This window comes from Poecilia latipinna, unplaced genomic scaffold, assembly GCF_001443285.1.
Source record: "Poecilia latipinna isolate Pla-1442-1.1 unplaced genomic scaffold, P_latipinna-1.0 Scaffold1734, whole genome shotgun sequence".
NCBI classification, from domain to species: Eukaryota; Metazoa; Chordata; class Actinopteri; order Cyprinodontiformes; family Poeciliidae; genus Poecilia; species Poecilia latipinna.
Window position 1 is genome coordinate 197,843 of NW_015114350.1, and position 23,636 is coordinate 221,478.

The 23,636-nt window shown below is 37.4% G+C and overlaps 1 long non-coding RNA gene across 1 annotated transcript; it reads right to left on the reverse strand.

Annotated features, from left to right (window-relative positions):
• Positions 1-18,657: 18,657 nt before the first annotated feature.
• LOC106964887 (uncharacterized) lies at positions 18,658-21,762 on the reverse strand. Its single transcript, XR_001428521.1, has 2 exons — positions 20,875-21,762; positions 18,658-18,976 (listed from the first exon to the last, which is right to left on the reverse strand). It is a non-coding gene; the product is annotated as an uncharacterized LOC106964887 (long non-coding RNA).
• Between the last annotated feature and the right edge of the window lie 1,874 nt (positions 21,763-23,636).

The window sequence follows — 23,636 nt, forward strand, 5'->3', positions numbered from 1 at the left end:
GAAAAACGTACTCCAGGTAGAGAAAGATCCCGGACCGGAGCCTGCAGCCTGAGCACGTCCGTCCACACGCCTTCCCCTCTTGTACAGCTTGTCCAAAAAGCTCTTCAGTGCATGCAAGACTGTGCAAGAGGCATACTATTTAATGATAGATTAATATATATTTTAACTATAAACGCACGCTGACAGTAACTGTTTACTGTAAGAGATTCAAAGAGCCAAAATGGAGGCTTTGATCAAGTTACAAGCATATTGATGAGCGTCATAACAGCATGTATTTAGTAATTCTTTTTTTTTTTTTTTTTTTTTTTTTCTCGTTTTTTTGTACTTTTACATTGGATAACGGGTGAGTAAGCGGGGAGGGGTGGCTGGTTACAGCTCTATTGGTAGTTTGTGGAATTAACCATTTTTCATTCTTCTACAGTAGAAAATGAGCAATTTCTAAAATTGGTCATTATGTAATGTAAGAGAAAATTTGCACTTTGTGAAATTTGCAAGTTAAGGACTAACACTAGTTAAATGTTAAGATCCTCCCCTTTTTCCTCACAAGTCTTTGCTTTGTGTCTTTGACTCGGTCCTAATATTAGGCTCCAAAGCTCATCTGCAGGCACTGTAAATCTTAATGTACCTTCTGTAATCTTGATTACCACAGATGTAGTTTCTGTTTGCATTTCTTTGTCTGAGGGTTGTGAGACTGAATCGCAGCAGCGAGTTTTGAGTTATTCTTGGTGTTAAAGCTACTTTGGAGTGAGTGTTTTTTTTTGTTTTTTCTCGGTATTGCCTCATATACAGTAGCAACCTGGGAACAAAGTTCTGGGGGTCGGTTTTCTTTGTTTTAGTTTTTTAAGTATTCCATTTCTTGTCTTTTCTGCTGCTGAGGAAAAGTTTTCTTTTGATCTGCATTTCCAAAATAACATTCCTTATCACCTAGTGTTTAATCATAACTGATGATGGGGGGGGATATGTTTTGTATTTTGTTTTTTTTTGAAGAAAGATTTAAAAACACGCCTCAGGTCAGTTGTAGCATGTGATTATGCTTTTTCCTCGCAGCCTACGGCAGCTAATGTTGAAAGCTGTCAAATGGGGATCTGAAGCTGATTAAAACAGTCATATCATTAGCTTCACAAAGGGAAGTAGTTCTCTTAGAATTTTTTTTTTCATGTGTAACCTCTATCAGGCTGAATAAAAATGTGTTTATGTACAAGAGATGAGTTCAGTGTGCTACTTTGATATATTTTTTTCATCCTGTTGCAAACAATTTTTTTCTTTAAACACTTTGCACATGGATTTCATTGTCAACTGTACTAGTCTACTTTTGTTTTTGGCAGCGGAAATAATTTGAACACATGCATGTGCTGCTCCCTCACCTGCAAAATATAATTGCAAAAAACGATAAATTGGGGGGGGGGGGAGCTATAAGTTTGCAATCCATGCTGCAAGGATGGTAAAAACCGGGTTGACTTTCAAATTGCTAAAAGAAAAATGGGAGAAAAATACAGAAAAGGAGGCTTTAATTTAAAACGGTATTTAAACTCCATTAACCGTAGAAACCATGAGGATCATTAAAACTTTTTTTTTTTTTTTAATGTCTAGTCAAAAAATAAGGACTTCTATCTCTGGCCACAAGTTTGGTGCTCTCTTGCTGTCTGAATTTGTGGTATAAAAAGGAAATATGGCCTTTGAAAATCCTGCCACAAACAAAGGCAACTTAATGTAATGCTTAATTCTGCTATGGAAAAAAAATGATGCATGGTTTTTAAAAATGTTTTATGAATAAAAAGCTGAAAATAATGCATTTGTATTCAATTGTTACCAATCTCACCAAGTGCTATGATTTCTCCAACACACCTTACTGAATCGGTCAAGCAGCAGCTCAACCACAGATGTTTGCATGCGACAGATAACTTTGCATAGAGATTAATGGTGAACTACCTTTAACTTCTGTTGGCAGTATTTGCTTAGGCTTAATTTATTTTCTTCCCTCCAGCTACTAAACCTGTCCAAGTGAAAGGTATCTGAAAGACTGTATACCATTATTTAAATTGCTGGTTTTTAGGAGAAATGTGCTGAACTGGACCTCTGCTCCTGCCTTATTTAAATGGGCCATTCCTCTAATTCACTGTTTAGGCTTCGTACTTTCCCCAAACTCCTGTCGTATAGCCTGCATGTGAAGTCCTAGTTCTGTTTTTCTGATCTATTTTCTCTAAATTCTTTACATTTAACTTCTCCTACTCTATTCATATTTGCCCTATGTTTAGCTGTGATGTGCTATTTATTAAAAGCCAAGGCTTTAAGAATCTTGAAACCTTTTATTGCATTTCTGAATCAGACTTCAATATGTTTGCTTGTCATACTGTTAAAAAAAATGCTTGAACTCTGTGAGAAAATTGGTATATAAAAATTGCAGGGTTGTATTTAAAGGGTTGTGGGTCTTTTGGTCAAAGCAGGTTTTGGTGTCCTAGTCCAACCACTACAAGTTTGTTTTGCTCAAGCAAATTAGATGGAAAGAAAATTTAGGTACATCTACTGGCAGAGTTTAGGTCTTATCCTCTTGAAGGTAGATTTTTCACTTTTACTGTAGCTTCAAAGGTGCTCCAAACCATCTACTTTATCCTGTCCCTCCCACCCCCCATTTGTCTGTCACATAGAGATCTTCCCAATCCAAACTCTGTTTCATTTATTCATAAAGTTGTCAGTTATTCACATTTAACACACACACACACACGGTGGATTAATTTAAGCTTGAATCCCTGGCATCCTATTGATCTGTTGTCTTACTGAATCAGTGGTGATCTAAAAGTCATCCCGCCAGACAGAAAAACTAAATGGGTGTCGGGTGTGTTTACATCTCTGCCAGCATTTTCTTCTAAAAGGATAATTAATCCAAGATTAATGTTTTGTGTGAGATGTAAGCTGTTCACCTTCTGATATTCACCATAATTAGATCTCTGTGGAGCAAATTAAATTGCTAATCAAATCACTGCCCCAGTTTGATTAACAAGTAGACGTGTAATTCAGCTTTTCTACGGCGCACTGAGCTCTATGTTGGTATCTTGTTCGCCACTTAAGGAATGGCAAAAAAAAAAAAAAAAAAAGTGCAGTACTGGTAAATTAGAAACTAGCTTTTAGGATTATTCTGTATTGCACTGTCTAATGTCAGCAAATAATAGACATGTTCTGAGGTAACCCAAGGGTGTTTTTTTTCACAAGAAGTAACTAAAAAAATGTTCTGCTTTGTGGATAATTTCTTTATAAAATATGCTGCACTGTTTGCTGCTCTGCATGGGCAGGAAAAGCCATTGATGCAGTAATCTGATTAGATGTTTACTTCAGCTTTGAAGCTGAAAGGCTCCAAACATCATCTAAACATTTTTCCTGTTTTTTGTTTGCATTGCACCAACGTGACAGTATCCAGATGGTGTAGTTGGCGTGCTATGAATATTGTTTAAGTCAAAAATGGGTTTTTCATCTGATTTCCAGTTTGCAGCCAAATGTTAAAATTGGAGTTTCTGCAAAAAGAAAAAAAAAAATGGCAAGAGACGTTAGCTCAATGAAAAGGTCAACTTCTGTTTATCAAACAGAAAGGTCAGCCTGTTTGTCAGATCAGCAAAAAACCTCTTCTGTTGTGCACACCAGACTGTTTACAGAATCCAAGGAATTATGACAGGGGGGGGATAGACTAGATTAAATAATTGAAGATTAACAAGAAATACACGAGGGGTGGAGAGGGTTATTAGTTTTATGCTCACTTCTTAAACATTTTTTTGTTTACTTTACTGTAAAAACTTGGGAAACAGGATATCAGAGTTATCCGCTGTAAGACTCTGTTTCCCCAGAAATGAGAGATTTTGCCTCTGACTATTCGTAAAAATGTCAAATAGTACAAGACATTCTTTTTATTATACCTTTAAATCATAGATCAGGGAAAATGTGAAGTGAGAGCGCACTCGGTGCCTGTAAGGACTAATGGCCGCCACTAGATGGCAGCCTTTTCACATCTTCGTGAATGCACCTGTACCACGATTATCTCACGATCACACGCTGCCAGTGATCGTGTCACCAAATGCAATGCATAGATATCACCAATGAAAATATAAACAATATCATTATGTCTTTGTGAATGACTTTAAACGGCATTCTTAATAAGAAATTATTCTTATTTCTATTTAGATAGAAGTAAGAATTACTTTAATACTTTTTCAGAAAACATAGTCAGTTTTATTGAATCATCATAATTTTGCACAAATCAGATGTGACACCACAAAATATTTTGCGCCTTTATCTTTGACTGAAAACTGAAAGCATGGTGTTGAATCTTCACTCAGCAGGTCAAACGCTTAAGTGAAGAGAAATAAGAAAAAAAGTATATACATCCACTAATTAGGATTAAAATAAATGTAAAAAAAAAAAAAGTGTGAACAGTTCAATTATGTAATTATGATTAATGAAGTGATTGTATCCTTGCTGCCAACAGATTTCGAAACACTGAATAGCGTGTTATAATTAGAGGCTGTGGAGGCACAATTTTCACCCCAAACAAAATGTTTGCACAGATTGTACTGTTGCTTTAACAAATGTATGAGCGGTGCCATAATACGTGCTCCAACAGCCGCCTTCGTACTTCTTTTTTTGGGTCTGCTGAAACATGAAACACCAACTACCACAAGGTTCCTCAGATAAGCATCTTACCCATGTCATATACTTATCGTGTTCTGCAATATCTTTTATACTCATAATGCAAAAGAAATTCACATTGTACATAAATGTGCATAAATGGTTGGATCAGACATAGTGTGTCTGATCCTGGCGCTTCACGTAAGTTATTCATATTTTGAATAAACACACACAGGACTGTATTCCTTCAGCTCTCAAATAGTTTGAGAACTGAAGGAAGAAAAAAAAAAAAATTTTCCACAGGAGAGAATGTAAGCATAACAAAGCAAATTGGTTATGTTCTCAATTATTTTACGAAGAGAGAACAATGTGACATTATTTAACTACCTAGGCTACGACTCCTCCAATTAAAACCTCCTGTAGGACACTGAAGCCTACATTCCTTACCAATCATGTAATTAGGTGTTTCAGAGTGGGGTAGTTTTATTTTATTTCACTTTTTTACTGCAATGGCTTTCTGAGTACTGCAATTTTCCTTTACTTGCATTAATGAAAGGTAAACGGCATAGCTGACTATATGCAGTTTTTCCACATGGATTTTCAGCCTTTTCTGCTTTTTTTCTAGATCTTTCTAGATGCTTTCATCCACACCAATCTTGCTTTATACTCTAAACACCGTGAGATCTTTGCTGATCTTTAGAAAGCAAATATCTGAGATTAACATTTTACCTCACAGCGCTTTACATCAGCTTTGCATTAGCTATTGTTCAAAGGCTAGAATTGTAGAATATTTCTTGAGATGTATTTTTTTTTTTTTTGCACTTTTTTGGAATTCAGAAGTTAACTTAGACTAACATTATTAAGATGGGATAATTACGTAAACCTCTGGTTAATTCACATCCTTTGAGTTAATCTAAGGCCCGCCTTTGGATGCATTTTACAGAAACACTTTTACATTCATGAAATATTATGAAAATGTGTTTACTTGTTTAAAACTGTAAAAAAAAAAGACTTCTAATAAATGATATAACTTATTGATTGTGTTTCATTTTTAGAAAAAGTAAAGAAAAAAAGGTGAAAGAGGCTGCTTTTATGGAGTGCAAACTGTTTTCTTGATGAATATCAGATTTTGATTTAATGGCATAATTAGTGCTTGGGATTACATTATATGCATGGTAAAATGTGTGTAATGTCAGCTGTAAACCTGTCAGTTAGCAAGACTCATGAGATTTGTCATAATCCATTTGTGTTTTGCACCTCAGCAGGCACGTCTGATTTTCTGTCTCAACGACTGATCTAGTCTAGATGCCTGAATGGGAGCCGAAATAATTGTCAGTGTGTAAAACATATGCGGAATTTCACCCATGAAAAATGACTAAATGACTGACACATATTGAGACAATCAGAAGGGGATAAGTTGTTACCCAAATAAAGTCTGATTGAAAAAACAGAGGGAACCACACAGACTGTGCGCGCTTGTCTTTTCACAGTGTTTCCACTTGGGGGCAGCACAGCCTGACCTGGCAGCACAGGTTAGAGGCAACGCTTCAAGGACAGGAATCCCTGTTAAAGGTCGAAACTTACTCTGTGGCAGATAGGAATCTTACTTTGGTTGTTTTAATTTGATTATACTTTTAAGGAAATAGTGGATGCACTGCATTTTTTTCTACACTACCTGGCTCAGAATATTTTTTTATATATTTCTTTTTTTTTATGAAGGAAAACCCAATGAGACAAATAAGCAGCCCCCAATTTACTCTAGAGGCGGGTATTCATAAATAAGGGGAAAAAAAATACATATATAAATGAATGCATAAAATGATTACAAAACTAATGCAACCGTAGATGCCCATTAACAATAAAACTTACTTTTATAGTGCTTTAAATTTGCTATTTTTGTCCAAGTTTATGTCTTGTCTTGTGAACTGACTTCTGTTCTTGTGATAAATGCTGTTGAAGCTGTTTTCCCACATCAAGAAGAAAAAAAAATCAATGTTGGATCTAAAAGCTTTGATTGCTGAGGTTGTTTGTTTCAGTTCTTTCACCTTCAAAAATGACTTAGTCTTTATTTAGATGCAGAAGGAAACAAACTGTGAGAAAAAGATGGTGTCGGGTCCTGATCCTGGACCGGCTAGTGAATATGTTTTTTTTTTCTTTTTTTTTTTCTATTTTTACAAAGCACATGTTGGGCTAATTTTAATATTGTAATGGAATAGAAAAACAGTGCTCTCTTACTCTTCTGTCTGGCTCAGGACTATTTATATTTTAAATGCAAACAGCAACATCTGCTTTTGAACACCTGGAAATCCCTGCAACTACTCAGTAGACAATATTGCCTGTGTTTTGATTTTTCAGTCAGATTTGCATTTCTGCCTCATAGGTTTAGGAGCCACTAAAGCTAGAGATTTAGTTTGACAATTATTGGAAATTTGCCTCCAGGAGGGATTTTGATCAATTTTGCAATTCTTAAGATTGCTGCAGTTGCCAAACCTATTTCTAACTCATGACATGCAAAACAGAAGACAGTAAAAATAGAAACTTTGTAACCACCTCACCTCATTTTCTGGACTCTATTTTTTCATATTTGCAATCGTTGACATCATGACATAAAGGGTAATTTAGTGACTTGGTGTGGCTGAATACAAATGTATGCCGCATTTTTCAGAATTTTACTTGTTAAAACGTTTAACGTGTCATATTTCTTCCACACTTATGCACTACCTTGCCTTTTAAACAACCTAAATAAAAATTCTAGTAAAACATAAAGTTTGTGTTTGTTACAGCACAAAAATATAAAACACACAGAATGTATTTTGTCAGAATATGCGACTAAACATGTTTGCTGGAAGTAAATGTGGGTGTCATGGACATGAACAGGCTTCCTCCCCTCATACTGGTGGTATGAGAGGAGGAAGAATGGAGCTCTCTGGTAGTTTGTTTTTGGTAAAATCTGGCTGCACCGACTCTGAAAAGTTAAGCAAGTGGTTTTCCTGCCTTAATCTAACACAAACAGTGAATAGAAGCAAAAGTTAAAACCCAGTTGTCTAAGCCTGCCCAAACAGCATTTGAAAAGAAAGGCAAATACAGCTGAATAAACACCAAACTTTTAAGCAACTGAATGATAGAATGATTTGCTAAATTAAGGTCCTCCAGCACTTTAAAATCCACTCTGAGATTTATTATGTCATTTTTTTTTGCACCTGAACCAAGCAGCAAAAAAACTATTAGGAATGAAAACTGATTTCTACAAAAATAATGAATATTAAGTAAAAATATACAACATAAATTAAATGTTTGCATAAAAATTCACCTCCTTTAAATTGGGGGTGAACATTGGCCAGTTGGTTGGCCAATTGGGTCCAACCAATTGGCTGGACCTAACCCAACAGAGGTCCAGCCAATTGGTGCAAAGTCCAGACCTATGACTTCGATGACTGGGCTACGACTTTGATTACCACAAATTTAAAATCAATGCCTTCAAACAGTGTGAACTAAAACTATTTTACAAAAGAAAAATGGACAAAGTCGGTAAAGACAAAAACACTTGCTGCTGTTAACTGCGGTGAAAAATGCTCAGGGAATACTGAATAAAGGAGGAGTGATTACAATCGACCCCACACTTCTCAGATATTTGCACTGCAGTTCCAGACGTTTGGAAACAAGAACAAATTTGTACAAAAAAAAAAAGAGATCTTGCTGGTATACATTGCAATAAACAACTTATTTATGAAGAGTCAATAATCAGGAAAGATTTCTATGACTTACAATGTATTTAGACTTTCTTTATATTAACCAGTTCTGGCTCCTTATCAACAGCGTCACAAAAACATAATCAACGGAGATAAGAAAAAAAATATCTAAGCATAACAAGATATATATTATTATTTTTTCACTGGTCTAATAACATGAATACACACCAAAGACAAACTCAGGAGAACGTCACATATCAATGGAAGCAACCTGTGTTCAAGCTATTAACACATCTTATGCTTTTGATTTTAGTTTCATAAAAAATGACACCTTTTCTTCTTGTTTTCTTGTTCAGTACTCATGTTCACAATAAACCACACTTCTTTTCGTCAGAAAGCTGCGTTTCGCTTTATTGCTAACGTTCAGGTTTTTAACTTCTTCTGTGTTGTTAGAACAGTGCTGCCTACACACAAGAACTCGCTCTCATTGCCCCCCAGTGGACAACAGCAGTACAACATGCACATAAACAGAAAGTGACAGGAACTTGCAGCTGTGCCTTTCAAAGTAAATTAGAAAACATGAACACATAACACAAAATAACTCAAAGGCAAGTTAAGAGGAGAACCTATTCCAACACCTTCAGACTTGTACATTAGTGAGTGTTTCATTCTGCGCGTGCAACACATGAGAAAAGTGAACGCCACCAGTGAGAGATTTTGTAAATGTAAATTATGATTGTTTAAATTCCATTGAGATGTGTAAAGGAAATTGTTTTTTTAAATAGACGTTTTTCTGTGGTGATGATGTCACTGTGTTTTTCCTATTGCTTCTCCTTCCGTAATTTGTATTACTCGGATCAAAAAGGAAACATAACATCCTGTTTTCCATTTCCACCTTATCAATTTTCTTTCGGGTCAAAGATTACGTTCGCAGATTTATTACAATAACACTGCAGAGACTCTAAATCCGTCCATAAATATAAATGGAGGCATAATTCCTGTTTGAGGATTAAAGATGTCTGAACACCTACACATACAAATGCGTGCACATTAGGGAGAAAAGTTTATGGCTGAGAGGACGGCAATACTGATGAATCAGTTGTGCTCTTCATTTGATTCTTACCCAAAAAGACTAAAAGAAAATTGAGGGCATATTTTGATGCAGGCATTTCTATTTGAAATTATATTTTTTTTACACCACATACTTCATCCGCTGTTGCTTTTCTGTCACACTTTAATGATTCTGATCATTAAACAAATGCTAATACCAGAGACAGATAGCCTGAGTTAATACAAAAAGCTGTTTTCACTTGACAATTTCATTTATTCGAGGATAAAAAGCCACGATGAAGAAATCACATCAATCAATCAAAGTGCGCCTTCTCTCACATCTGATGCAAAACTAGATGAAAGCATGATAGTGCTAGTCAAACATGGTGGTGGCAGTATGATGGCTGGGGGCTGTAATGGCTTTTCAGGGTCGGGGTGAATCGATCTAATTAATGGAACCATGAATTTCGCTCTTTACTGGGTCATCTTTTAGACTGAGTGTGTTTGAGTTACCTAAAAGGACAAATTGACCAGAGCAAATGGAGTTTGAATAACTTTTCTTCTTAAAAATGAAATCATCATTTGAAAAGCTTGTCTGACGGTAACCTTTCTTGGTAAAACTTTGTTTGAAGACTGATATGACACTTTTTATTATTTGGTAAATTTTTGCACTTTAATGCAAAGTTGGCACTTTTAATGGACTTTTAATGCAACTTTGCATTGAAAGTGTCATTATTTACCGAATGACACTTCATGACAACAGTCATAAATATTCATAAAGGCTCCTTCATGAATGTTTATGACAGTGTCATGTCAGTCTAGTGCACACCCCCATCAAATAAAGCGTTACCTATTTTCTTTGAAAAAGAAAGAAGAAAAATAAATCTGTACTCTGTTCTGTTTGTCAAAATGTGCACTTCTGTTTTATATGATCTCCAAGGAGTCTTTCCTAAAGGATGCGCCAAATCTTTATTGGTTTCGTTCACTGCCCTGGTTTGGGAATAGATTAAATAAAACTCTGTAGGAAGCTCAAGCTGAAGTGTGCAGTTTTTTGGTTCGGACGCCTAGAATCAGGAGGACATCAGGCCCTGGATTACAGCTCGGATCTCTAGATGTTCTCTGGCCTGTCTTGTCGTTCTAATCCTCCCAGTCTGAGTGAAATGCTCATAAGCCCCTTTAATGTTTTCATATTTTGTCACCTGTTCATTCATCTGTTGAGTCTTAACGGGGATGGCGATGCTTCACCCTCAGGTGCCATATTCCATAGTTTGTGTTGCTCTCTAGCAAAAGACTTTGAGCGTCTAAATAAAGTCATATAAACATTTTTTTTTTTGTTAATGTCGCTTTGATGATTCTGAACCAGTAGCCTGTGAGTTATTTTTGACACAGTCACTACATAATCACTTCTGAAGAGACAGGGGGAAAAAAAAAGCAAAAATATTACAGTACTGTGAAAAAGTACTTTCCTCTGTGGAAATTTTTAAAATTGTTTTCCAACTTTAATGTAACATCGGATAAAGACAGCCTCATTTAATGCAAAAACGGAAGAAGCCTCGAAGTGCTAGATATGCTGTCTGCAGTTTGATCTCAATTTAACCATGATCTAGCTCCTGTCAGCTAGTTGTGACGTAGTTCTATACATTTTACAAATTCAGATCCTAATAGATCATGTATAAAAATGGCAGTTGTCTTTTATGAGTGGGCAAAAATCCAATAGTACAAAAAATATATTCTGAACCTATGGCAGCCATAATGGACTATGAGGTCAAGTGTGATGAAACTTGAAAAACTTAAACTTACAGTAACTTAAATAACCTACACGGTCCAGATTTCCAATAGTTGTTGGGCGTCTGTGAAAAAACCCATAAAGGATTACAAATAAACATATCTTTGAACGTCAGCCTGTCACCATAACTTCAGTGCTTCAATGATAATCCTTCACTTTATAAAGATTTCCAGGAAATGCTCTAAAAATGTCTTGCAGCTCCTCAGCATTCGTCCAGTCAGACAACAGTCTTTTGCCTCGTGCACTTAGAGCCTCTCGGTGTCTTTCTGCAAACTCAAAGCTGCCATCTTCTGCCATCTGGCCGCTCTCCCACACATTAGAGATCTGTGAAACGCTTCACCGACTCTAGTCTTTCCAGAAAATAAATAAATAAATAAATAAATAAATAAATAAATAAATAAATAAATAATAATAATAATAATAATAATAATAATAATAATAATAATAATAATAATAATAATAATAATAATAAAAAAAACCCTGTTAGAGCCAAGAGATCCTGCAGTCCAGCTTAAATGGTTCTCGGACCTCTGTCACCTTGACAACAAGAATGTCGAGTTCTGTCTTGTCTTGGGTAGATGCAGAAATCCATGTTTTTCCCAGATGTGACTGAAGGAAACGGTAAAAGCAAAAGCAAAAAAAAAAACAAAAAAAAAACACACACTCACACAGTATGTGTTTTGAGTGGCCTGCAGCACATTTTTCCTGTCATTACGTGCGGTTTCAGAGAACAAGTAACCAGCTTAAATAGTGAGGTTTTTCTGCGGAGCTTCTTGTCAGGGTTTGTGTTTAGTTGATGGAACATGTTGCAAAGTGTGCGGTGATGGACAGCACTGATCCCTGTGAAAGCAACGGGGAGCTCAGTCCACATGCTTTTCTGATTTCTTCAGCTGACAGCGACATGCATGTTGGCCCTTACCAAAAGCCTTCTCTGCTGCGACTTTTCCTCATTTCACTTTGACTCCTTTCTCGTCTAAAGAAACTACTCGTTGCCGTAGATCAGCACCTAGGACCATCTACTTTTAAGAATCAAACTTGACATCTTGCTGTAATCAACAGAATCTTAAATTCGGCCCTCTATTGGAAAATCCTGAGCTTAAATTCTTGCTTATCAGTTCAAGACTTTAAGCCGAAGTGTACTTGGATTATTCAGCAGGAAACGATCTGAGGCACACCGGGAAGTCCATTTAAGAATGTCTCAGGAAGAAGCACTGGAGTGGCCTAGGCAAAGTCCAGACTTAATCCAATTGAGCTACAGTGGCTTCATGCTTGAAACGCACACCAACTGTGCTACCATCCAGCCGCTCTATTCAGAAATGATAAATCATTGGAAACTTTTTATATATATATTTTCTTTTACTCAGATTGCTTTTGTCTGATATTAAAATGATTTTGATGACCTGAAAATTTTAAAAACGAGGAACAAAAAATAAATAAATACAAAATATACTTTGGCACGACACTGTGCCTAGGTTGATTTGGATGCAGCATCAGGCTGGGCGTCGGACTGGGAACAACCTGAACCGGTATCAGCTATGAATAAATTCTGATCAGGACATCCATCGTCTGAATTATGCGAATATGAATGGTGCTCCGTAAAGCTCTGAAAATATTTTAAATCCGCAATCGGATGCATCAGTGTTTTGACTTTGGGGGTTCTGTCACAGCAGGGTGGGACGTTTGATGCAGAAGCAGCTTGTCTCCATTTCCATTTTGTGCAAATGCAACAAGATGTATGTCAGAAAGGTTTCAGCTGTGTTTTTTTTTTTCCGGTTGAAAATACATAAATCTAGTAGTGACTTAAATTTTTTTTTTGGCACAGTTGCAGAAAACCCAGCATGACTTTTAGATCATTTGTGCGGCCTGAGCTCCACAAACACTAATGTCGAGAAATTAATTTATATTTTTAACATGTGACCGGCAAGGCGGAGGGGCAGAAGGGGACAAATTTTCTGCAAATAATGCCTCAAAAAAATGTTTAAAAACTCAGACGAGACCATCAGTTTTAGCTGTTTGTCTCTGATTTCTCTTGCAAACGAGCTGGATGCAGAAAAACAAATGACGCCACTTCCTCTTGGCTCCTCTTGACTGTGCTGCGCTCTGGCAGGGAAAGCATGAAGTCATTCGCTCAAACACGTCCTCCTCATCCGTGGCAGTGGTACAAGGTGTGATAGCATGGCAGACCTGGCCACAGATGGTACACTAGGCGACCCAGAGGCTGCCTGCTGGCAGGACACACACGGTACACAAGAAACGCTGTCATCCTCGGCTTCCGCTTCAGACGCACTTACCAAACACTTCCGCCAGGTCCTCGACTGAAATCACTGATACGCTCTTTGGGTATCTGGCAGGCTCTTCACCTCGCTGGGTATTCTGATTTTCTTTTTCTTTTGTTTTTCTTTTTTCAAAGTTGGCAGTTGTAGAAATGTAGAAGAAACTTTACAGCTGTTGTTACAGGCAGGAAACCACAAAGCAAAAAAAAAAACAAAACAAACAGTGGATAGTAAAAATACAGGATAAATTTTGACACAAATTTTCTTGAATTTCTGCTTATTTTTACATTTATTATAAAAGGAAAATAAAAACATATAATTAGAGCTGTGTGACACTTTAATGTTCTGATAATGTATGATATCCATGCATTTTTATAGGCAACCCCTTGTTCTTTATTATTCCCTGAAGAAAGTAGGTTGCTTCTTACGCAGAGCTTCGGTCTTTTTATCCAGAGGAAATGGATGAAAGGAAGCCATTAATAAAGCCATACCTAGCATTAACTTTGTGATTTCTCTGTTTTTTATGTTCTCCTTTCCATGGAAAGTACCACCAGCTCAGGCCTTCTGGAATAGTTTTTTGCAACTGAGGCTGGTACAGCTTAAAGTCTCTTACTGGTAAAATGAAATGGTTTCCTTACTGTTGGACATGCTCGATGGGATTCAGTGACTTGATGGAACATGTTGCCTTAAATTAAATTAAATTAGAGCCATCTTGCCGTCTCTGACCTGAACGTGAGAAAAGCTTCGCTCCTTGCTTTCAGCTGCGATATGTTTGAGGGGTTTCTTGCGTGTAAACCCGGCATCAAGTCGCCCCACAGCATCTTAATGAGATCAAGACGCAGGCTTTCACAAGGACAAGGACGTTCGTTTGTCGATTCTCGTGGCCATGGCGGATTTACTAACATGTTTTGGGTAATTGTCATGTTGCAAGGCCCAATTCTCCTTCAGTTTAAATTATATGGAGATGACCTGAGATGTACACAGAATAATTCATAGTGGATTCTATGACGGCGAGCTGGCCAGGTTGTGCTATAGCGAAGCATTCCCGAGCCATGCCACCTCCACCTCCGTGCTTCACAGTTGGTTTGAGGTTCTTTTCCAGGCTGTATTTGGTGTCCATGTAATAAAATCTCCCTGGTGAAATTGATATCAAAATATCCAAATGTTAGAACAAAAATGCCATACATTGTCCTAATTTTTTCATATCACAACGTGTCCTTTTTTTTTTTTTAGGTTTCCTTATTGCATTTACGATGAGAAATGTGTTTCCTCAGTTAAATATTTTAAGTGACATCAAAGTGTTGATGTCTGAACAACACAAATGTTGATTTTGGCTTAAGAATTGGCTAAAAATGCACCAGGACTACACTCGGTTTTTAGATATTGTAATTATTTTTGATCCAATAGTTTTGAATATATTGTTCTACATCTCTTGTTGATCATGTCATTGTAATTTCTGTTGATCTTAACTTTTCATTTAAACCTAGATCTTTCTTGGGGCATGCGTTGCAAATTCAGATTGTTTTGATCAATGTTTCTTGTATCTATCCCTATCAAATAAACAACAAAATTAAAAATATATCTTCTATTTACTTAGCTTAGCATTTTTTTTTTTTGGCATACACTTGATCGAATGCGTTTTGAGCGCTTTGTGTTCTGGCCACACGACAAAGTGCTCCTTAAATAAAATGACACCATTTGACATTATATGACCAACTAGATGCCATTGTTTTGAATTAAATAAATGAATAGGACTGAACTGTACTCTCTACTCTCTGCACAAAGACCTTATTAGAGTGTATTTGACTGACTGTATTCCATATGATTGGATTCAAATTGACCATGTCCATCAAGTTCTCTTTTGAATTGGTGCGAGATAAATAAACAAAATATAACTGAATCTTACACCTTCTCATGTTAGTCCCCTGCAGAGTCCCTGCTGCTCTATCTGCCTGGAAATCATTGAGCATGTTCCCTTTTTTTTTTGCTCCTTCTAAACCGACTTTATTGACTCCTTTTCCATCTCATTTCTGCGTTGAAGTGCCTTTGGCAAATCTTGTTGAAGCTAGACATTACTACTAAATGAGCCTGATAGCAGATGTCCCTGCAGGTCTCGCATTTCTTTGGCAGCAATAAGCAGGTCCTTGTCCTAAAAGTTTTAAGACTTCTTCAACCCAAATATAGAAATATTGAGCTATGTAATATTTGTGTGCTTTTCATTATGTCCTTATGTTATTATATTTTCATACTGTGTGTCAGATCCAAACTGAGAGGCAATAACGAGGTGGCGCTTTGACTACACTTTCGGTTTTTACTCCATTTTTGGGATGAACGGTTTCAAGAACTCTCGGACAGATCGCCTTCTGACTGGTTCCAGTAACGTGTGTCCTTGTCAGAACGAACAGTGGTTAGCAACATTTCAAAATCAGATTTGCATGCAAAGCAGAGGTCTTCCTGCACAGTGGCACGCTGAGAACCACTGTTGCATCAGCATCCAGCAAATACACAACCGCAGCTTTCATTTGGACGTTTAGACATATGACAGAAGCTGACAGCGTTCCGCCATCCACGAAGAAACTGCGAGCTGACTGCTGCATACGAGAGTGGAGACTGCAAAAGAGATGGAAATGGGCTGCTTAACAGAGTGTGCTAAAAAAAAAACCCTGAGCAACTTGAAGGAGCTTTCTGAAATATTCAAAGCAAAATAAATAAAACAAAATCACATCATTCTTTTTTTTTTACCAGGACATATTTCCCTCCCTCCCCTCCCCATCTTTTCTGGGGTTGCAGAGTGGGTGGGAGGGCTGCCAAATATTGTAAATGACAAAAGATGCAATCCAACCACAAATAAGTGGGTTAATTTATGTTTACGCCCTTTTGACAGGCTTTATGACTCATTTGATGTTTTTCTCAGAAGGAAGACTACCCCATATTGTGCTGCCGGTTTCTTAGAAGAGAGGATATTTAAAGGGATCTGCAACGTTTCTCAAGCAGAACACCTGTTGGTGGCTCTACCTGCTCATATGGCGTTACCAAGGCCTTGTGATAGCAGTGCTCAATTTTTTTTTCTTTATTTATTTTTAAGGAGTAAATGACTCCACACCTTGCAGAGCCACATTTCCCTACAGTTAAAATAGCGTGTAATTTAGGCGTATGTCTCTACCACCTTTGGACAGAAAGCCTTTGTCCATTCTTCTTTGCAAAACAGCTCAAGCTTAATCAGATTGGACAAAGAGCACCTGTCATTTTCAAAGTTCCCAAGGCTTGGCCCAAGTTTCCAATAGCGTTTAGGTCAGGATTTCTTAATTTCATCAACGTACGGCATCTCGTTCCACATTTTCTGTGACCACTACAAGGCTTATGGCAAACTGCATCCTTTCAACATTGTTTTTCTTCTTGCCACTCTTCTATAAAGGTCAGATTTGTGGCGCAATTAAGAAGGGCCTCTTGACTGCTTCTCTGATTAATACTCTCCTCACTTGTCAGTTTAGTTGGACAGCAACGTCTCGGTATAGGTTTGCAGCTGTGCCGCACTTCTTTTTTTTTTTTTTTTCTTTTTTTCCAGATTATCGACTGAGTAATACTTTGTGAAATGTTGAAAGTTTGAACCATTTGCTTTATGTTCGTACAAACTCCTCTGAGCCCTTCACACCGCAGCTGCATTTCTGCTAAAATTAAACTACACACATGTTTTCTATTCTCTTACAGGTGAGTTCTGGATGCATTCGGTTGTTCGGGCTCACTTTGATCTGTCCTCTTGATCAGATTTTCATAATGTTATTCTGAAAGCAGGAAGCTCGGAGTCAAAAATGCTTTATTCGTGAAAGCCATCTGGAGGTGCACTGACTGACTGTTAGAAGAGACAGTCAGATTTTTTTCCTATGAATAAAACTGTCCAATCTGCAGATGGAGTCACCTCGCACCTGTGATTTTGGCATGTCATTGGCTAACAGACACGCCAGATGTATCAGTGACATAATGCAAAATATTCATGCCTAACTTTTCATGCAAGGCCGGATTTTCTGACAGCACTGAATTNGGTTTGAGGTTCTTTTCCAGGCTGTATTTGGTGTCCATGTAATAAAATCTCCCTGGTGAAATTGATATCAAAATATCCAAATGTTAGAACAAAAATGCCATACATTGTCCTAATTTTTTCATATCACAACGTGTCCTTTTTTTTTTTTTAGGTTTCCTTATTGCATTTACGATGAGAAATGTGTTTCCTCAGTTAAATATTTTAAGTGACATCAAAGTGTTGATGTCTGAACAACACAAATGTTGATTTTGGCTTAAGAATTGGCTAAAAATGCACCAGGACTACACTCGGTTTTTAGATATTGTAATTATTTTTGATCCAATAGTTTTGAATATATTGTTCTACATCTCTTGTTGATCATGTCATTGTAATTTCTGTTGATCTTAACTTTTCATTTAAACCTAGATCTTTCTTGGGGCATGCGTTGCAAATTCAGATTGTTTTGATCAATGTTTCTTGTATCTATCCCTATCAAATAAACAACAAAATTAAAAATATATCTTCTATTTACTTAGCTTAGCATTTTTTTTTTTTGGCATACACTTGATCGAATGCGTTTTGAGCGCTTTGTGTTCTGGCCACACGACAAAGTGCTCCTTAAATAAAATGACACCATTTGACATTATATGACCAACTAGATGCCATTGTTTTGAATTAAATAAATGAATAGGACTGAACTGTACTCTCTACTCTCTGCACAAAGACCTTATTAGAGTGTATTTGACTGACTGTATTCCATATGATTGGATTCAAATTGACCATGTCCATCAAGTTCTCTTTTGAATTGGTGCGAGATAAATAAACAAAATATAACTGAATCTTACACCTTCTCATGTTAGTCCCCTGCAGAGTCCCTGCTGCTCTATCTGCCTGGAAATCATTGAGCATGTTCCCTTTTTTTTTTGCTCCTTCTAAACCGACTTTATTGACTCCTTTTCCATCTCATTTCTGCGTTGAAGTGCCTTTGGCAAATCTTGTTGAAGCTAGACATTACTACTAAATGAGCCTGATAGCAGATGTCCCTGCAGGTCTCGCATTTCTTTGGCAGCAATAAGCAGGTCCTTGTCCTAAAAGTTTTAAGACTTCTTCAACCCAAATATAGAAATATTGAGCTATGTAATATTTGTGTGCTTTTCATTATGTCCTTATGTTATTATATTTTCATACTGTGTGTCAGATCCAAACTGAGAGGCAATAACGAGGTGGCGCTTTGACTACACTTTCGGTTTTTACTCCATTTTTGGGATGAACGGTTTCAAGAACTCTCGGACAGATCGCCTTCTGACTGGTTCCAGTAACGTGTGTCCTTGTCAGAACGAACAGTGGTTAGCAACATTTCAAAATCAGATTTGCATGCAAAGCAGAGGTCTTCCTGCACAGTGGCACGCTGAGAACCACTGTTGCATCAGCATCCAGCAAATACACAACCGCAGCTTTCATTTGGACGTTTAGACATATGACAGAAGCTGACAGCGTTCCGCCATCCACGAAGAAACTGCGAGCTGACTGCTGCATACGAGAGTGGAGACTGCAAAAGAGATGGAAATGGGCTGCTTAACAGAGTGTGCTAAAAAAAAAACCCTGAGCAACTTGAAGGAGCTTTCTGAAATATTCAAAGCAAAATAAATAAAACAAAATCACATCATTCTTTTTTTTTTACCAGGACATATTTCCCTCCCTCCCCTCCCCATCTTTTCTGGGGTTGCAGAGTGGGTGGGAGGGCTGCCAAATATTGTAAATGACAAAAGATGCAATCCAACCACAAATAAGTGGGTTAATTTATGTTTACGCCCTTTTGACAGGCTTTATGACTCATTTGATGTTTTTCTCAGAAGGAAGACTACCCCATATTGTGCTGCCGGTTTCTTAGAAGAGAGGATATTTAAAGGGATCTGCAACGTTTCTCAAGCAGAACACCTGTTGGTGGCTCTACCTGCTCATATGGCGTTACCAAGGCCTTGTGATAGCAGTGCTCAATTTTTTTTTCTTTATTTATTTTTAAGGAGTAAATGACTCCACACCTTGCAGAGCCACATTTCCCTACAGTTAAAATAGCGTGTAATTTAGGCGTATGTCTCTACCACCTTTGGACAGAAAGCCTTTGTCCATTCTTCTTTGCAAAACAGCTCAAGCTTAATCAGATTGGACAAAGAGCACCTGTCATTTTCAAAGTTCCCAAGGCTTGGCCCAAGTTTCCAATAGCGTTTAGGTCAGGATTTCTTAATTTCATCAACGTACGGCATCTCGTTCCACATTTTCTGTGACCACTACAAGGCTTATGGCAAACTGCATCCTTTCAACATTGTTTTTCTTCTTGCCACTCTTCTATAAAGGTCAGATTTGTGGCGCAATTAAGAAGGGCCTCTTGACTGCTTCTCTGATTAATACTCTCCTCACTTGTCAGTTTAGTTGGACAGCAACGTCTCGGTATAGGTTTGCAGCTGTGCCGCACTTCTTTTTTTTTTTTTTTTTTTTTTTTTCCAGTTTTCCGACTCAGAAATACTTTGTGAAATGTTGAAAGTTTGAACCATTTGCTTTATGTTCGTACAAACTCCTCTGAGCCCTTCACACCGCAGCTGCATTTCTGCTAAAATTAAACTACACACATGTTTTCTATTCTCTTACAGGTGAGTTCTGGATGCATTCGGTTGTTCGGGCTCACTTTGATCTGTCCTCTTGATCAGATTTTCATAATGTTATTCTGAAAGCAGGAAGCTCGGAGTCAAAAATGCTTTATTCGTGAAAGCCATCTGGAGGTGCACTGACTGACTGTTAGAAGAGACAGTCAGATTTTTTTCCTATGAATAAAACTGTCCAATCTGCAGATGGAGTCACCTCGCACCTGTGATTTTGGCATGTCATTGGCTAACAGACACGCCAGATGTATCAGTGACATAATGCAAAATATTCATGCCTAACTTTTCATGCAAGGCCGGATTTTCTGACAGCACTGAATTATCTTCCTTTCCTTTTGTTTCCTAACATTTCCTCTTTCTTTCTTTGGTAGCGACAGACACACAGTAACATAGACAAACCGAATAAAACAGGAGTCCATGGCTGTGTCATGGTGCTAATAGCGCAAGCTAGTTAGCATTAGCCGGTGGAGTGCTAAAATAAACTTATTGTTAAATATGACAAAAGGTATATTGTCTTCTTGCTTTCTCTTTCTGTCTGAAATATTTAGACAGATTAGACGGCAGAAGGCAATACTTCAAAACAAACTGAGTTTACCACCTGAAAGCACCCTGACATGCCTAAAAGCACTGTAGAATATTTCAAAAACAAAAGCAAGAGAGCAAACCAAATCCTTCAGGGCACCAACTGTGAGCGAGGCACACAAAGTGGTTGGAAAATGTGAAGATTCAAACTCGGAGTAAGACAGAGCCGCACTCAGAAAGTTGCCATTAAAATCAGTTTTACGTATACCCAGTTTTATGTGGAGTGAGTCTCGAATCTAAGCAGTGCCGTATGTGTGCAGCCGGAGTATCACAGAGAGGGCAGCCGCCTTCCCCAGCTCCCCTGATCACACCGCCCCTCTGCTGCACTACATCCGACAGCCTATGTGAATTGTCGCAGGTTTCTTTTTTTTTTTTTTTTGTGCCTCGAGCGCAGGCATTTTGAGGGTTACATACTGCACAGCGGCAGCCGTTTTTCAGACACATTCCAGCGTATTTGAAATATGGCGCGGAGGTGCTTTAGAAGGGTGTGTTTAAGGCACAGCGAGGCACAAGGAGATGGAAATGGGGCACAGCCAAACTCAGCTCCATTGTAGGCATTTTTCACCTGCGTATTCGACAAACTATGCGGAAAGTAGGCGAACTCAAGGCTTGTCACTCTCAGTGCTCAAGCAGAATGTGACAACAAAGAGGAGCGGGGCATGACATATGCTGAACGATTCCAAAAAACTTACTGAATAAATATATAAATAGGAGATTACCTCATCTTTAGCTCAGATTCTGCAAAGTTTGACTGTTTAGTTGTGAAACATTGCTTGTTCATTGTATGTGACAAAAATGTAGCATATTATGCAATAAATTCAAGTATAAAGCCACCTGTACTTATTATTGTCCCACTTATTGATCTGAAAATCTCCACCGCCTGTCTCAGTGCAAACAGCTTTTGTTAGACATAATGTAAAAATGAAACATGAAAATGAAATGAAATCAATAAGGAGTGCTGTGAGAAAGCGTTTGCTCACTTTCCGATGTTTTTAGTTTGTGGTTTTTGTGTCTAAATGACCAGAGCATCAAACAAAACTCAATGTCATAAAACTAGAAAGTACAAGAAGCAGTTTTTAAATGATGATTTGGTAACACTATTTGAAGGGGGGGTGAATAAGACTGTCATGACACCATCATAAACATGAATAAGCCTTCATGAATATTTATGACTGTTGTCATAAAGCGTCATTCGGTAAATTATGACACTTTTAATACAAAGTTGACATTATTCAAAATGTCTTTGTTATGACAACTTGACATTAACCAATAAATCATTACTGTTTAAACTTTACCTTTAATAACATAAAGTTACCTAATTTTTAAAGCACAATCAGTAATACTTTTATAACAAATTTATATCAGTAATGATTTCTTGGTTAATGTCAAGTTGTCATAACAAAGACATTTTGAATAATGTCAACTTTGTATTAAAAGTGTCATAATTTACCGAAAGATGCTTTATGACAACAGTCATAAATATTCATGAAGGCTTATTCATGTTCATGACAGGTGTTATGTCAGTCTTATTCACCCCCCCTCAAATAAAGTGTTACCGATGATTTCCTTTACTAAGAGGAAAAAGAGCATGTTCAAACCGACATGGTCGTTTTTGTAAAAGTAATTTAAGCCTAATTAAATTTATTTCCTTGTGTGCTTTTAGGTATTCTGTCTGAAATGAGCCTGTGAAGTGAAGTAGATATTAGATGTGTGAACAAAAAATAACATTACTGCAATAAGTGTACAACAGGAACACCCAACATCTTGCAGCTGCTGAAGCCAACTTGTGTTTATAACCTTCTTGTCTTCTGCCTAATAACCCAAATATCAACAGACAATATAGATGTTGTGCTGTTTATCTCCTTTTTTTTTTTTTTTTTTTGCGGCCAGCAGTAGAAGATGTCAAGAGGGCAGGCATTAAGACAAGCTAACATTAGATTGCTCTGCTCCAGATCACAAGACAAAATACTTCAAACAGCCTGATGCAACTTTGTACAACTTCTTTTGTCTGAAGGCCTGTAAATTTTAAACTTGGGGTAAGGCGTTTTAGTTCAAAGCATGCCCAGGTTTGAATGAATATTTCAGCGACAGCACTTTTTTGTTGTGGTTCTTCTTTTGTTTGACCCAATAATTGCAGATCTAATGTTACAAGGTATATATATATATATATATATTTCCCCTCTATTTATTCCAATTTTCTGAGAATACACAGTGTCTCCCTTACGTTTTTCACGTTTTGCCCCATAAAACCCACATATCTTTGTCTATTTTGCTGGGATTTTATGTGATGGTTCAACAAAATAGTGGAAGGAAATTATACTTTGTCTTCTACTTTTGGGCGCCTTCATGGACATTTTTACTTGGGCTTCAGAAAAGATCCGCCACGTCGTGGAAATACGTGTGGCGCACACCAAACGGCGTCAAACATTTAACACCAACTGTTGCATGAGCATAGGTAGCGCCCTTGAAATCGGTAAATGATTTATGCATGTTCTCACACTCTTAAGCAGCGATTTTCACAAGTTCACAGGCTTCGCTACCAGACTCGGATTGGCAATCTGGAAATTCAGTTTAATGCCAGATGGGCCGTTCGCACAGCGGGCCAAAAGGCCACCAGAGATGTGACAAAAAACAGAAAGCTGATTTTTTTTTTTTTTTTTTTTTTTTAACTGGATAGGGAATGGGATGTGCAGGAAGCACTGTTTTCCCTTCAGATCTTTGAGTGGATTTATTCAAAGTAATGCCAGAAGTCAGCAGAATAAATTCACTTAAGTTTCTAACTTAAGTGAATTTACACTTCCAAGGTAAAGGAAGTGAAGAAAACAAAAATAAAAGGAGGAAGAAACAGGAGAAGAAGTGCCGGTAAATGTTTTAAATTAAATGTTTGTTTTTTTTGAGAACCATTATCGACAGAAGTGAGCTAACTAGCTACTGTGATACCAACAGAAACTGACACTGATAATGAGAAGG